Source organism: Lathamus discolor, chromosome 1 (genome assembly GCF_037157495.1).
Source record: "Lathamus discolor isolate bLatDis1 chromosome 1, bLatDis1.hap1, whole genome shotgun sequence".
In the NCBI taxonomy this organism is placed as follows: domain Eukaryota; kingdom Metazoa; phylum Chordata; class Aves; order Psittaciformes; family Psittacidae; genus Lathamus; species Lathamus discolor.
In genome coordinates this window covers 38,002,192-38,018,577 of record NC_088884.1, presented here as the reverse complement: position 1 = coordinate 38,018,577, position 16,386 = coordinate 38,002,192, and the positions used below count along the sequence as shown (strand labels likewise).

The 16,386-nt window shown below is 39.8% G+C and overlaps 1 protein-coding gene across 14 annotated transcripts in view; it reads left to right on the top strand.

Moving 5' to 3' along the window:
• Window positions 1–16,386, top strand: part of GRIP1 (glutamate receptor interacting protein 1) — a 334,511-nt gene that overhangs the window by 231,987 nt on the left and 86,138 nt on the right. The window lies entirely within an intron of this gene.

Below are 16,386 nucleotides of genomic sequence, written 5' to 3'. Positions count from 1 at the left end.
GAGATTTATATGTAAGTACTGCAAAGACTGAGGAGCGTTGTAGCCTGTAACATGGCAGGACCTGATTTGGACAAAGTAGGCAGGCTCTCATTCTCTCCCTAAACAGGACTAATTTTCTTGCTTTCCAAGATGAAGTGTTAGTCTGACCTAGCAGAGCATCACTGTCTTTCAAAAGTCCAATATCTCGCAATGCTATAAGCAGAAGCAGATGGCTAGCAAAAGAAATCCAGGCATGTATCTTTAAGGTCTGAGTAATTTCCTGATTTGAGAAGTTGAGGACGATTTTTCATCATTTGCCTACTTGGGTCTTTTTGCAGTCGATAGATTCTTTTTATCTTACAGTTATAGATAATTAACTTGATTTTTTTAATGTTCCTAATGTGTTTTCTAATACCTCTTTAAAGGAGTTAATGTATGCTTTCCATCTGGTTTTTTGAATCTCCCATTCAGTTTCTGCAGTGATTATAAATTCAGGGCATTACGATAGCTAGGAAATAATATATCATTGCCCAAGGTAACAGCTGTGTCACACCAAAATATGCTATGCCAATCTGGATGATAGCTCTCCTCTACAACTGCATCCATTGGTCAAAGCTGCTAGTTCACACTGTAAACCTTGGCTTTACATCAAAATGTTTGGGGTTTTGGGGGGTATTGTTACAAAGTTGTATGTCCATTTTACCAATATGAAGCGGTTTAAAGTGCTTTCTTGTAGATGGAAGAAGGGTTGTTTCTTTGCTTCTTTGTTTAATAGCTTTTTTCATGCTTTCTATTCACTTAGAATCAAAAGAGGAAAAGAGATTTTAGTTCTTGTGTGTCTTCCTCATCACATCTTTGGTATGTGGGGCAGATAGGTGTGAATCCATGCCTCTTAGTGTAGCATAAAAGAGTTAGATGTTTCTATTTCATGGAGCTGTAAGACCACAAGTTAATTACAGAGTAATTACAAACTACCTTTTATTTCCTTTCTATTTAAAATCTCAGTAGTAAGAATCAAGAGCTTACCCTTTCAGGTTTTACTGTATGTATGGTGAATTTACATGGAATTCGTGGGCCAGAAGGGGCACTGGTGACCATCTAAACTGAACATTCAGCTTCACTGGATTTATTTATATCTCAGCTTTTTTGTGACTTATATTTTAGAGGGATGTTCAATCTGTTTTAAGGTTACTGGTGGTACAAAACCCATTACAGCCTTTTGGGGCTAATTAGCCTAGCTGCTTTTATTTCTAGCTTGAGTATGTGTAGCTTCCGCTTTACCTTGTTTGTGATAAGAGTTGCTTTTCATCAAAATTCACTTCATCCTTTATAGGCATTTCATTACGAAATCATCTTTTAATCTTCCCTTTGTTAAAGTGAACAAATTGTGCTTCTGGGTCTTCTGTTCCTTGGCATGTTTCTTTAACTGCTCTGGAAGCTCTTTTCTGACTCTCGTGTCCTCTCTTAGGTTATTAATAATCTTGTTGACCTGTGTCACAAAAAGGACATAAAGCAGCCAAGTGATGGTCACTACTTCACTAAATAGAAAGGTGTACTAAATACTGCTGTGTAAAACTGTCCCATTTATATATGTATGGCTCGCATTCATAATTCTGGTCAATGAGAGTTTAGATCACCTGTGAGGGCTCCCGAATTCTTTTCTGTCCACATTAATTTCATAATTAATTTACTGGGTACCTGTTGGGGTTTTTTAGCTATATAGGTCCACACATCCCTTCATATCTCTTACATTAATAGAGAGACTTAATTTTGTAAGTGATAGATGGGCTAATAATATGCAGACCTTTTTTATTCATTGTCGTTGTCCAAATTGCAGATGTCATTCTCACTTTTTATCCGCACTGTTTGGGGCATTCTAATGTGCGAATAAACGCAGAAAGAAGGCTCTTCAGTCAAGTCTCACTTACTAACCAACTGAAAGAGTACAGAAAGCAAAACAAGAAGTATTTTAATAGGCAAAAATAGCAGTGAGGCAAAAATCAGGAGATTTCAATGCTCTTATTCACAGTAAACATTGGTGGAAGGACACTGTGAATCTCAATCCAAGCAGAAACAAATGCCAGTCTTCAATACTAATTGATTTTATCAGTGAAGCAAATGACCCCAGCTTAATAGTTAACTGTGAGACAGAATACTTCCAAGACCTTCATCCCATATTAGATGACATTGTGACCCTGATTACTTGTTGGATAAATGGTATAGAAAATGAGCATTGACCTTTGAGGTAGTAAAAGCACAATGTCACAGAAAAATGCGAGACACATGCTGCAGCTGGATTTTAGGTATCACTGACAAACCATAACTGATAACATGCTGTTAACAGAGTGTGAATATCGATCCCCAAAATATTGCTTCTGTAAATGAAAGTGAGAAGTAACACTTGATAGAGGTCATATAGGGAAATCTTGCCATTAGACAGAGAATGCTACGAAATGGACCAGGTCTATAAAAAGTAACTAATGCTGCAGTATGATTAAAATGGATGATAACTTTTCAATAACTTGCATGGAATATACTCACATGGGAGTAAAAACACATGCTCTTCCAAAAGGTTTTCAAGTTGAGGTCTGGCTAAAAGATACGTCATTAGTTCTGCAATTGAAAATTTAACAAGCATATTTGAAAGTTGTTTTAGCTTACAGCTACCAAACCAGATGCCTAGTAAGGAATTTCTTCAGTTTTGTGATAGGGATAGCACCTAACTCTAATAACACCTTTAAAATCCAAGAGCTTTATTCCTTAGCCACTGACAAAAGGTAATGGTACAGTAGAGAGCATATAGTGGATGGGAACATATATCCAATCATGGAGCTTGATTTGCTTAATCCCACACCACAATAAATAATTGACAAGTTTGTTTAAGTCAGTTAGTCTAGCTTAAATGCTCACCAACAAGGATGATAGCTGGACATGATCATAATCTGTGGTAAAATGTGCTTTTCATGGTCTGAAGGTATTAGGAGTCTCAAAGTATTTTTGGCAAGTTGTGGATACATTTTGTAGTCCCAGTTTTCTCTGTGTACAAAGCTGGAGTGGAATATTTTATATGCTGTTCCAATGCACATTTTAATATATCTGGTACCCTATAAAAATATCATTGACCAGTAGTCAAAAGATGGGGATCAGAAGACATCAGGGCATTGGATTCTTCCAATGCATTTATGATTTAAAATTAAATATTACAAACTCAAAACCATACCAAATATTCTTATCAGGTGGTGGCAGTTAGCATTAGGCTGGTATCTCTATCTCCGTCTTAAGTTCTGGGTCTTCACTGTGGAAAAACATGATGAATGTGCAGACCTGTCATGGCCTGAAGACCACCTGCTCCGCACTTTGCTAAACCCAGAAGGCAAAGAAAATCTGAAGCAAAGACTCTCATTACAGGCATCCCGTAAGATGGATAAGTTAGGTGTTTCCTGGGATATATTGCTGGTGAAGCTGCCTTGGTTGGAGGTATGAATTTTGCAGTATTTCTAAATGAACGAAGCTTCAGGGTAGGAAAAGTGATGTCAGCACGGGAGTGCTGGCACTCTTCTTTTGCTTGACAAATTGGTCTGAATTTTTTTGGCTTCTTTTTTTCCCCATGAGGACTTCATCTCTGCTGAGAGGGTTTGGTGTAACATCCGCACTTACATAGCCATGCTGGGGACATCTTTTAATATAAATTTTCCCTTAGCAGAAAAGGGTTTTGGAAGCAGAACCTGCAAGACATTTGTCCGTGTTTTACAAACGCTGACAAAAAGTAGGCAAATATGTTTGTTGGATAGTTTTGTTCAGGCAGAAATCACCTTTCCCACCTGTTTTCAGTCAGAAAAACTTGAAGGAGGTGACCCTCAGAGTAAGCTAAATTCTGGGAATTAAGGTAGATCCTGACTAGAAACATTTACTGTTAGTCATTCTTCTGGATTCTCCAGTTTAGACAAATAGCTCTGTGAGCTATTAGGTACCATCAGCAGCCTTTCCTGATCCCAAATTGTGCCTATAGATGATGCTGATCTTTCTGGCCAATTTAATGAACTGTTTGTCGCATACTTATGAGTAAAAACAGATTCTATCGTGCCAGACGTTCTTTATTGGTATTAATCTTAGCTTCATGAAGTACATACAAGTTGATATAATATGCTCCCATTAACAGTGTTAAGTAAGTGATGTTGTAAAAATGGCAGAAATGCCAAACATGGCTGCATGTTTGCATAGTATCCTTTATGCGCATACCCAAACTACAGAATAGGCTGTAAGCTAGGAAAAAAACAAGCGATTAAATCTGAGTGTCTGATACAAGTTGAGGACTGGAGCAGCATCCTCAAAGATTTAAGAAGTTGCACCTGCAAAATTTAAGTCTGTGATTAGATCTCTGGTCAGTTTATTTGCCAGGAACCACTGGGATAAAAGGAAGCAAATTAAATGGTTTGTTGTTACTGTCAAAGTTTAAATCTGATTTCAAAAAACAAGGGGGGGATTAATTTCTTGTATTCCTAAAGTCTAAATCATGGCACTTTTTTGAGTAATCCAACTAGTTCACATTGATGCATTTGATGTGGTACTTGGGACAGGCAAGCAATGTATGATTTATGCTGTTGTGATTGCTTCAGTCACACGAGGAAGCCTATCACAGTTTTTCAAAGCAATTTAAGAGTGTAGTAGTACAAAGGAAAGGATTTGAGCACTGGTCGTTTCAGGTGAAATGAATGGCAATCACAGATGCTCAGTGCCTGATCTCAACGGAAATTTCCCAGTGATACAGACCTCTGCCAAAAAGGGTTGATTTATTAAACCTGGGGTAGTTCATAAATCCAGTTATAATGGATAACTGAACTGCACATGAACTACTCTGGTGTGGGGACCCCAGCCCTTCCAGGCTTCTGGGCATGTGGCACAGCAGACAGCTGGGAGCAGCCCAGTGTAAGCGGCAGTGAAGCAAAGAGATGCAGGTCACAGGCAGTAGAAGTTTCTAGAGAAAAGAGAAGAGAAAAGTTTCAGAATGCACTTGTTTGTGAAACTTTCAAAACTTTTATGTGAAATTGAAACCATATCAGATGTAAAAAACCTAATTTTTCCCATAGTTTTTCCTGTAGTTCTGGTTAGCACATTTTACTGCAAATGATAATAGGATATCTCTGTGGTGAGGCCTCTGTATTGAGAAAGGCCTGGTAAGTTCCTTAAGTGTTTTCCTAAACTTAAAATTATTTAGAAGTTAAATGTTTCCTTTTAAAACCGTGGCAGTGTATCCTTTAACAGCAGAGGAGGAAAGAAACCAGGACAGTCCCGTCTTGTGAGGTGTTTGCATGGAGTCAGCAACCTGAAGAAGTGCTCACAAACAGGCAGTTTCCTTCTATTTAAGCGACAGGTCTTTTTAAGTGACAGGTCTTTTCAGAGACAATCTCGGTTTTAAAAGAAGTATTTTCAACAAGTGAGCTTTGTGTTGGGCACTTTCCCCTGTTTGCATCCTTGTTGCGATTCTGTTCATCTCATTTTGCCTGAAACTGAAGATGTCATTGAAGCCTCCAGGTAGTACTGTTAGCTGAATCTGTATGTTTGGTGCCATTTAAAGATTTTAGCCATTTCTTCAATTCATAGAGACACTTACCTCTCTATACATGCTAATACGACACCATTTCAGTTTCTGTGCTAATTCTGTGCGATATGCTGGAAATTCAGATGACAAAAGAAATCACATAGGTATATTCTTGCAGCTGTGCATTTTACTGTTCTGCTGCAGTGATTTGTTCAGCAAGCTTGACTGACTAATAAGTTGTTTCATGCAAATGAAAGCATCTGTCTTTGCCATTAGTTCATTATGAATACATTAAACCTTAGGGAATAAGTAGAGATTGATTAGAGTTACCGAATGCAGGTTAGAAGCCGAGAAATGCCTAAATTACTCCTTTTCTTTTATTCTTGTTTGGGGTTTTTTCCTGTTGGCGAACTTCTTTACAGCAATAGTAAATGCTTGTGGATTTTCAGTGCTTATTGACAGCTAAAGTCATCACTATTCTGTGATTTGGCAAAATTTAATACAAGCCAGTAATTTATTTTATAGCTCTTTAACCCAGCTTTTTCTTCGGCTTTAACTATACTTTTTCTTCATCCTGAATGTTGAGTAAGCTAATGGTCCTTTTGTCACAGACATTATTTTTCTACTACAAACACCTAATAAAAAAATTCAGTGCTTCCTATTTGTCAGGTGCTGTATATTACATTCCCTCCTAAGCCATCTTTGTAACTTTAGTTTTCTTTCAGACTGAAGTATAGAAAAAACCCGTGTCATTGTTGGATCACTTTTAAAAACATTTATAGCTATGCATTCTTTCAGCCTCTTTTTGCACTACCATCCTCCAGAAGTGGGTATTTCTGGGTTGTGGTTTGCTGCAAAGGTAGAGTAAGCAATCCATAAAGGTATCGGTGATCACTGAGCACAAAGGACAAAATGTTTAGGAAGTATCCGCTCTCATTTTCCATTTTTCTCATTCATTCTCTTATTTCCTTCTTTTTCCTTTTTTGTATTTCTCATCTTTCCAAGGATTTTCTAATCTTGCACACAGAGACCTTGATAAACCTTTTCGTCATGCCAGATCTCTCTCAATACTACCAAGTAGAAAGATAGGGTGTGCACATCGTTCAACTTTTGTGTGTTCTACAGACAAAAAGGATACGACTTCTAAAACCTTAAAATCTTGAAACTGGTCTGGTCCTTAGTCCAAGTACTAGGAAAAGTTCTACTATCCCAGTCCTCCAAATTTCAGTTTTCGAAATACACATTTGAAAATTCACCATCCTTTGCTTGAATACCTGCACAATAGTTTATCTGAAAAGGAGTAACAGCATTACCATATTCTTTCTGATCCTTACTGCTTCTATTTTGCATTGTACTAGTAATCTCGGGTTCACATGATAAAAAAGGAAACTGATGTTTTGTATTGACTAAAATGTTAAATTATGTTACAGCCATAGGCTGAAAGTATGTTTAGTAAAAACTCAATGACAGCTCAAATAGAGGAAGGGGATCTGATGGCACAGTTGCTAAAACCTACCTGGTAGCCACAGGATATTGAACGATTGGAATGAGCTGCAAAACTTGTCTTAAATGGCAGAAAACTTAGCAATTCAGGCAGTTCTTAATCTAAAATGGAAAGACGATTAAGAGGTGATTTGATCGGAGGTTATAGTTCTGCATCTGCAGGGAGATCCTGAACGTCATGGTGGTAGTATAATGAGATCTTAGTCTTGAAGGCTTGTTTACTCTCAGTTCAGACAGAAATTACCTGTGCATGTAGCAGATTTCCCATCACATGATGCTCTCAAAGCCACGTTGGATACCTTTCTAAAAGGTAATCTGTGGCTGCAGATATCACTGTGTCATGATTCTCTGCTTGTGTCACTCAGGGAGAGAACTGTTCTCAGTGGTTCCTTCCTGCCTTGAAATGCACAAATGCGATCAGTCCTGTAATCAATCCTGCCTGATCCATTTTGTTAACTGTAGAAGGCAGAGGAACTGGAACAGTCAGGCTGTGCTTTTGTGACCAGTGTCACCTAAGTACAAATAAACATGATTTAGCAAGTTTTCTTGGTGCTAATTTCGCAATGAAGGAAATACATCAGAATTACGGGAAGAAGTTTTATAAATCAAAAAACACATCAGTGTCAAAGCTCTGTGCTGCTCTGCACAGCAGCATTTCCACTAGCAAGGGAGGAAGGTTACTGAATCCTTCATCCAGTCCAGACAGAAACCTGGAGAAGACTTATGGTGTGAAACTGTCATTTCTTCCTCAGTAACGTTTAACAGATGGGTGCAGAGGTGTTCAGAGTAGCACTGCTGAATGACACAAGCCATTCTTGAGTTTAAGGCTTGGTTACTTATAGCATGAAGCAAACTTTTCAAAGGAGGCACATGTTTCATGTGGGAGATACAAATTTGAGATAACTCTGGGTGTAAGCTCCAGCTCAAAAGTACCTTCTACTACCTATTCCCTCCCCAAGTGAAAAACGCAAAGAGAGATTTGATCTCTAGAAAGCCCTGTAATGTCTGTAGAAGTGGTTGTGAAGGTTGAGACCATTGAGTTGCTCATCACTGTGCTTGTTTTGCCCTACCCGCCAGTGTCTTTGCTTCCAAAAGCTCGACCTTGACAGTTCAGTGAGCTGCTTTGTCCCTGCACATGTTCAGGAATTTGACTGCCACCACAGATAATGTGGAAGCAGAAAAATGATTGAACTTACTGAAACCTAGCAAGTGCATCAAGGTGGAATCCTTGATCCTTCCTATCCAAAGGATAGGAAGTTGATCACTGCAAATCTCCAAGTGTGCTGGTAGTGATCAGTGGATAGTGTAGATACACTCCCAAGGCAAGCCATCAATGAAAACACTAGAACTTCACACCTCGCTCAAGGAAAGAACGCTACAGCATCGAGCAAGTACGTATTTCACATAGCATGTTTATTCCAACCCTGCTGCAGTGTGGTGCATCAGTGATAAAAATATCTTTTTGGTAGGTAACAATGAAAAAAAAAATATTTTTTTTGTTGCGATTCCACTAAGTCTGTGTCTTCTTGCGGTAAGGTATTAAAAATTCTTATTTACTGAAGCCAGATGTTTTAATATCTTATAATTTGATTAATACTTTTTCTTCTAATTGTATTTCCCTGCCAAGGTTTGCTCAGGGTTTATGGATAGTAATTTGATTAATTTTTGACACAAACTTGAAACATATCTTACTTTCTAAATCCATTTTCATTAAAATGTGTTGATTGTTCTTCAATAGACTTACAAGAATTCAAGCTTGTAATTTGATTCTTTACTTATAATAGGGGATTATAAAACTTGCATGTTTTCAATTTCCTTCTGCACAGATATTCTGTATTGTATTACATTGCGCCTTGTGGACATCTACTGAAATTAAAAGAATCAGGGACTGTAGTGACAGGACAAGGGGTAATGGGTTAAAACTTAAACAGGGGAAGTTTAGATTGGATATAAGGAGGAAATTCTTTCCTGTTAGGGTGGTGAGGCACTGGAATCGGTTGCCCAGGGAGGTTGTGAGTGCTCCATCCCTGGCGGTGTTCAAGGCCAGGTTGGTTGAAGCCTTGTGTGGGATGGTTTAGTGTGAGGTGTCCCTGCCCATGGCAGGGGGGTTGGAACTGGATGATCTTGAGGTTCTTTCCAACCCTAACTATTCTATGATTCTATGAATCAGAAGCAGATGAGCAACAAATGATGCAAAGATACCTTAGAAATAAGAACCCCTCCAAATGGCTTGGCAGCATTCTGTGATTTTGCTCTTTGCCACTGTTGGGCTCTCCTACACAGTCCAAAAATAGGTGGAATTAAAAAAAAAGAATTGTTTTCACATCTTTCATTGCCTTCATAACAGGTGCATTCATTTTTTTCCTCCATAAGCCTTGTCACCAGGCATCTCAAGAAGACATAGGGAGGGAAGAGCTTCTTGTTGTTCTGACTCTGTGGGGCCCAGTACTTTCAGTCCTTGATGTAGGGTGAAAAACAAACTGCAGAGAGAACTCAGTGGTCACTGACAAAAATTGCTAGTAGCCCCAGCTCTTAGAAGAATCAGATGCCATCATCCACATTGAGATAACTCAAGTTGATCTCTTTGAATGCCCAGTATCTGTAACATCATCAGTAATTTTAGGCTGCTAGTACTTTGAATGCTTGGGATTATTTTGAGTATTGGCTTCTATTCTTGATATTCTGGCATTATTGTCAACCCAATTGTGAGCAGAAGCAAACTAAAAAACCGTATTTGATAACTGTACAGGAATCATTCTTATTGCTGTACGAAGCTGCTTCTGTGTGAAAACCGATCTTTTATCATGCCATGCCATTTTTGCATTTTCTGTCAAATGTTTTCTACTAATTCTGTCTATGAGGGGTAGATTCGGACACAAGCAGGATGTTGGGTCGTGAGCATCCACCATTGGTAGCACGGCTGTGCTGCTGCCAGAGAAACGCTGGGACAGCTTATTATAACCGCACTGTAGGCTGTTGTATGACTAGACTGGGATGGAAGTGTTAAGCCTTTGGAAGGTACTAATAGTTTAAGTCAGTCATTGTAAAAAATGCAATGCAGTTCTCCAACAGCTGACTGTGAGTTTTTCTCTATCGCACTTACAAAAAGCAGCTGGTGTTGTAGAAAAGGTCTTATTTGTACAGTCCTGCTAACTATTTCACTCCTGAAATGTAATTACTGAAGTTACTGTGGTGTGCATCAACAACACTGTCGTATATCAGGTGTTTCTTCCAATAGTCTTTTGCTAAGAAATTTACGAGGTTCTTGTTATTAAGAATAAAGAGGCTTTTTTTATATCTGTTACCAGCTTTCAGTTGCTGGTTATTTGATCTCAGGTTTGCGATATTTATATTCTTTTCTAATCTTTTACTTATAAACAAAGTTTCAAATGTAATGCTTATATCTGATGCTAAGTTGAAGACCATCCCTGTTGTATGCCTCAGTTTTGATTTAGAGAGAATTGGCTTCCAAGGTTATCTGTTTTTGTGCCTTAGAATATGAAAGCATACCTAAAAACTAAATAGTGAAAGAACTAAGCTCTGTTTAGGTGGGAAACCAACAAACCCAGATAGGAGCTGTGCTGCTATGTCCTGCAAGCTTGGTGTTTCCTGTGACTTACGTGATCGTGTCCTGCATGTCACAGCCTGTGGTTGATCATAAAATACAATTATTTGCTTTTCTACATCATGCCTAGGCCATGAAACAGTTTGTAAGCTCGTTTTCCAGTTTTTAAGCGCTGGTGGGAGGTATTGGGGTTTTGATAAGATTTCTGCAGTGGTAAAGTCATCTTGTAGGTGCTTTTATAGCTGGGGGAAAAAAAAAAGAGAAAAAGAAAAAAAAAGCATTATCTGATGCTGTCTAATGTCCTGTACACAACCAAAATAGTTGTCCGTATAAACTGAGTCTGCTTTAGGCAGGTTTTTGTAAGTGTCTGAGCCTTACCCATCTCCCTTGCTTTCACTGAAAATGGCACCACATTTCTGCTTATCCAGGTTACTAGAGTTACGTTCGCCTGGCCTCCAACCCAAGGCAACCTGCACTGCTGGTGGTTTGTTTACAGTCCCGTTGGTGTAACTGCAGTGGGTTGTGCCTTGTAGATGTGTGCTTTGATGCACCTCAGCCCTCTTTGTCTTCTGCTGTAGGTCGCTGGTTTCTGAACTAGGACTGCTTTGGGGATTGTCCCTCCACAGGTTGGAGGAGGCAGCATGGAGTAGTTTAAAGGTCAGCTTTATGTCTTCAGACTCTCTTCAGCAATGTGGTTTTGTTTGTTCGTTTTTAATACAAATTTAGGTGGTTTGGGACTTAATGACAGCCAGTCAGGAAAATGGCAACAAGGAATGGAGTGTTCCTCATCTCTCGAGATCCCTCTTGTCACAGAGAAATACACCTACTCATAGGACTTGAAACAGCGAATAGATGTGATGTCCCCAGTATAACAAACTGCTGTCACTTTCTTAAGAATTGACTTTATCTTTAGGTGATTTCTTAGTTAAACCGTGAGATGCCTACTGGGATGTAAAGCAAAATGTTTCCTCTGCAGAATTTCTGCTGACATACAGGGAAATCCATACAAGGACAGCATTGACTGTATTTTCAACAGACTTACCAATTACTGACTTACTGATTATGTCTGTCTTTTGGTAGGAAAAGGTCAATAAGAGCAAGGGGCTTAGGGGGTTTATTTTGAGTGTTTTGGGGTTTTTTTAATGGTTAAGTTCCATTTATGCACTGTGCTGGCTGCACTGAATAAACTTACACACTAGGTGGAGGATGCAAGCGCTTGACCTGAACATGCAGATTTTAGGCCTTTGCTTGGATTTTAAAATTAATTTTTTTAAGGAACAGATGGAAAAGACAATATCTGGAATGAAGGCAAATATTTGTCAGGTTTACACTTTAATACATAAATTAGGATATGAACTTGTAGTAATATAGAAAATAGGTGATAAAACCTGCGAGTTCTCTCAGCTTTTAAATGTTGTTTTGGAAAAAACCTAACCAGCAACTTTCTTCTGTAGTCTAGTATTTAATTTTCTTTTCCAAGAAGTGAATATATTCCAGGTTCAGAAATCTCACGAGTCAATTCATTTTCCATGCTTTTTGTTCCTTAAAACATGTTGTTTACATACATCAAAAAGCGGGAAATGACAAAATGTCTGATCATATATGAAATTCTAGAAGCTTTATTGTGACACTGTTTGCCTTAAAGAAAAATTAATTTGACACGATACGTCTTGGATTTTATGTACTTGCAAGTTATTCTCTTTATTCATCTTCTTTCAGTAAGATTTGTCCACTCTTGTATTTGAGCATCTGCTTATCTTTGAAGTTTTCTTCTGCAGTGTTTAGTATCCCTGTAGTCTTCTAGGTTGCAGGGCAAATCATCTTGTTGATGCGCCAGCAGACCCTGCTGCAGGTCAGGCACACACAGTTACAGTAACGCAGCAGCGAACCTAAGAGAAGCATTCAGACCAGGAATTTAGGAAACAGCAGCAGCACAGTGTTCGCTTTAGAGTTCAGCTCCTATATATGCTTCACCTTACACTCCCCTTTGCTGAGCCCATGTCCGGTATTCAGCAGAATCCTTGAGCCCCATACCAGATGTAGGTAGATGCCAGCAAAGCTGTAGGGTGACTGGTGCAGCATGGACCGGTGTGCCCAGGATCACCCCAGCAGCAGCAGGAAGCAGTGGAAGCCCTAGGGCACTCCTGAAACCTCATAGCTGCCTTCCAGTATCTGAAGGGGGCCTATAGGGATGCTGGGGAGGGACTGTTCATCAGGGACTGTACTGATAGGACAAGGGGTAACGGGTTAAAACTTAAACAGGGGAAGTTTAGATTGGATATAAGGAAGAAGTTCTTTACTGTAAGGGTGGTGAGGCACTGGAATGGGTTGCCCAAGGAAGCTGTGAATGCTCCATCCCTGGCAGTGTTCAAGGCCAGGTTGGACAGAGCCTTGGGTGGCATGGTTTAGTGTGAGGTGTCCCTGCCCATGGCAGGGGGGTTGGAACTAGATGATCTTGATGTCCTCTGCAACCCTAACTGTTCTATGATTCTATGAAACCCTCTCTAAGCTGAGGGAAGGCAGGACCCAGTGTGAGCTGTGTTTCACCAAATGCTGCCTGAGTTCTTAATGGTACATAGGGAAGAAGTTCTCAACTGCTTTTTTTCAGCTGAAGTGTAAAATGGTATTGATTTGGGCTTTTTGTAGACTTGGAACCATCTTTTCTCTACACAGTTTCATTTTAGAATAATTCATTTGGTTCATATCACAGAGCTGTACTGCAGGAGTGGTGTTCTGATATTTGATACTTCATAAACTGTTATGGAGTAAGATGTTTCTTAAGCTCTTGTTCTATATTCAGTTTACCACTAAGGAAAAAAATTTGTAATTTCAGTTCCTCTTTTACTCATAATTTATAAGAAATCTGGAAATAACTTCTTTGCCTTCCCTACTAAAGCTGGCCTATGCTAATATTATTAGCAGTGTGGCAGAACATGCAGGAAAGAGCAGACCCCAGAGACTTCTAACTGATTAAGAGTTTGTTGATTGGCATATGTAATGAATTATGAGTGAGGTGATACATGAAACAGTTTGATTCTTAACCCACAAAGAGCAATATAGCATTGCGTTAACTAGAAAGCAGACTGACCTTGTACTAGTCGGGGAATAGTGCATACATACGGGATTGCTTGCTGGATTGAAAATAAAGTCCCAGGATTGTTTTGTTATTGGGCATTTTGATAGTACTCCAGTGTGATTAGTCTATAATAATGACATGAAAGCAATGCAGATGAGTAAACATGTATTATTTAGTACTATAAGAATGGTAATCGTGTGCAGTTTAAGAAAGCAAGATGAAAACAAGAGAGATGGGGATATCAAGTGGACCTGGTTCGGAGCACTTCCAGGAATAACAGTCTCTTATAAGCAAAACTAGTAGTTTAATTTCTTCCTGCTATGATTATGTACAACAAAAGCTACAAAATCTTTCGGAGGGGCAAACCTAATGAAGCTATTTAGTACTCCTGGGTGAAATTATCTGTCAGTTAGCAATGTGCATTTCATACCACTTCCTCATGGTGTTAGTGCAGCTTTCTCTCTTGCCTACCAAGGAAGAGTGTTTAGAGGTCCCTGTTGTGAGAAGGAACAAGCCTGGTCATTACTTTGCATGCCAGTAGTTGCAGGGAACTGTATAGTCATTAGCTGGCTTAAAACACTTCATGGATCATCTGTTCCACATGTCACTTGAGGCAGAAGAGTATTTCCCAGCATTGGATTGCAAACTCAGAACCTGTATAAAAGATCAAAACACATGACAGTATTATGCTATGGCAGACTATTAGGCAACTTAAACAAGGGAAGTTTAGATTGGATATAAGGAAGAAGTTCTTTACTGTGAGGGTGGTGAGGCACTGGAATGGGTTGCTCAGGGAAGCTGTGAATGCTCCATCCCTGGCGGTGTTCAAGGCCAGGCTGGACAGAGCCTTGTGTGGGATGGTTTAGTGTGAGGCATCCCTGCCCATGGCAGGGGGGTTGGAACTGGATGATCTTGAGGTCCTTTCCAACCCTAACTGTTCTATGATTCTATGTGCAGTGCGTTACTGATGTCCTGTATACATATTCTGGTAAAGAGTTTATTAAAAAAACAAACAAAACCACAAAAATCTTCGCTAGGTGCTGAGAACCAGATTATAATACTTAGAAATACAAAAGAAGGATTCAGCTTGGGAGGTGTGGGAGAGAGGGGAAGGAATTTTCCTGTTGACCCTAGATCTTGTGATCAAACAAACCCCGAATGAACAAGTATGACACGCTGGCAGAGCAGCAGAGGTTGCATTATGGGTGCAAATGTACAGTATTTTTGTTTGCAGTAAGTACCGTCACTAACTCTTGTAATTATTATAAATACTGGAAGCTTTTTGTAGAGCTGAAAGCAGCAGCATTTTGGTCTGTAATATCTCCTGCAGCTATGCAACATGTCTACATGTTCAGATGCAGGTAATCACATCTGTTCTTTCTGAATTGTCAAAAAAGCCAGATATGAGCAACCATTGTAGAAGCTCAGTAGCTTCCAAACGACATCAGATGGCAGTTTGGTGTCAGCCAGGTCGGGGAATGTACCAGATAACTATGATGCTGTCTGCTTCTGACAACCCATGCTGCTGACTGAAGACATTGCAGAATTTTGTCTTAGTAGAAGCTTTTGGACAATTCTTGCCCAAACACTCACGTCCTGCTCTATAGTGGAAAAAATGTGAATAACTGAAGTGAGGTCATCATCAGCTAGAATGGAAAGAAGAGGCTGCCAGCCACTAGAACAGAGCAGGAACATTGCATAAGAGGATGCTACATCTGCAGAAGATTCAGTAATTAACCCTGTTGGAAGTTCTTGCAAGGTTTATGAGATAATCCATTGGGGCTGGAGGCTCCTCTGAATGCTTTCCTCTGCCTACCACCATTACCTTTGTATTGCTCAAGTCTGTCGATTCTCATTAAGGGCAGCTGCTGTTCATCTTGAGGTGAAGATGCTTTAGATTGTTATCTCAGAGCCTTGTTGTTGTTTGTATAGTGCTTGTTCTAGGCCTTACTGCTGAACGTGCGAATGTATAGAAGAAACTTGCTTGGGTTTTGAGTCCTGGTAAACCGAGGACAGTGCCTTTTATCTTTAAATAATCTTTAAATATGCTGCCACAGCAAGATTGCTAGCACAGTGCAGGCATACCCTGTGTGCCTGTATGCGTATACAGTGTGTATGATGTTTGTATCTGACCATTTCACCTAAAAGCTGCATATTAATGCTGAAAAGAACCAGAAAGATGGATGATCTTTCCAGGATTTCATCATTTTCTAGGTGGATCTTTAGAACTTCACTATTGTGTGCAGTCCTGGTGTCCTCAACATAAAAATGACATGAAACTGTTGGAACAAGTCCAGAGGAGGGCCACGAGGATGATCAGGGGACTGCAGCACCTCCCGTATGAAGACAGGCTGAGGAAGTTGGGGCTGTTCAGCCTGGAGAAGAGAAGGCTGCGTGGAGACCTCATAGCAGCCTTCCAGTACCTGAAGGGGGCCTATAAGGATGCTGGGGAGGGACTCTTCGTCAGGGACTGTAGTGACAGGACAAGGGGTAATGGGTTCAAACTTAAACAGGGGAAGTTTAGATTGGATATAAGGAGGAAATTCTTTCCTGTTAGGGTGGTGAGGCACTGGAATCGGTTGCCCAGGGAGGTTGTGAATACTCCATTCCTGGCAGTTTTCAAGGCCAGTTTGGATGAAGCCTTGGGTGGGATGGTTTAGTGTGAGGTGTCCCTGCCCATGGCAGGGGGGTTGGAACTGGATGATCTTGAGGTCCTTTCCAACC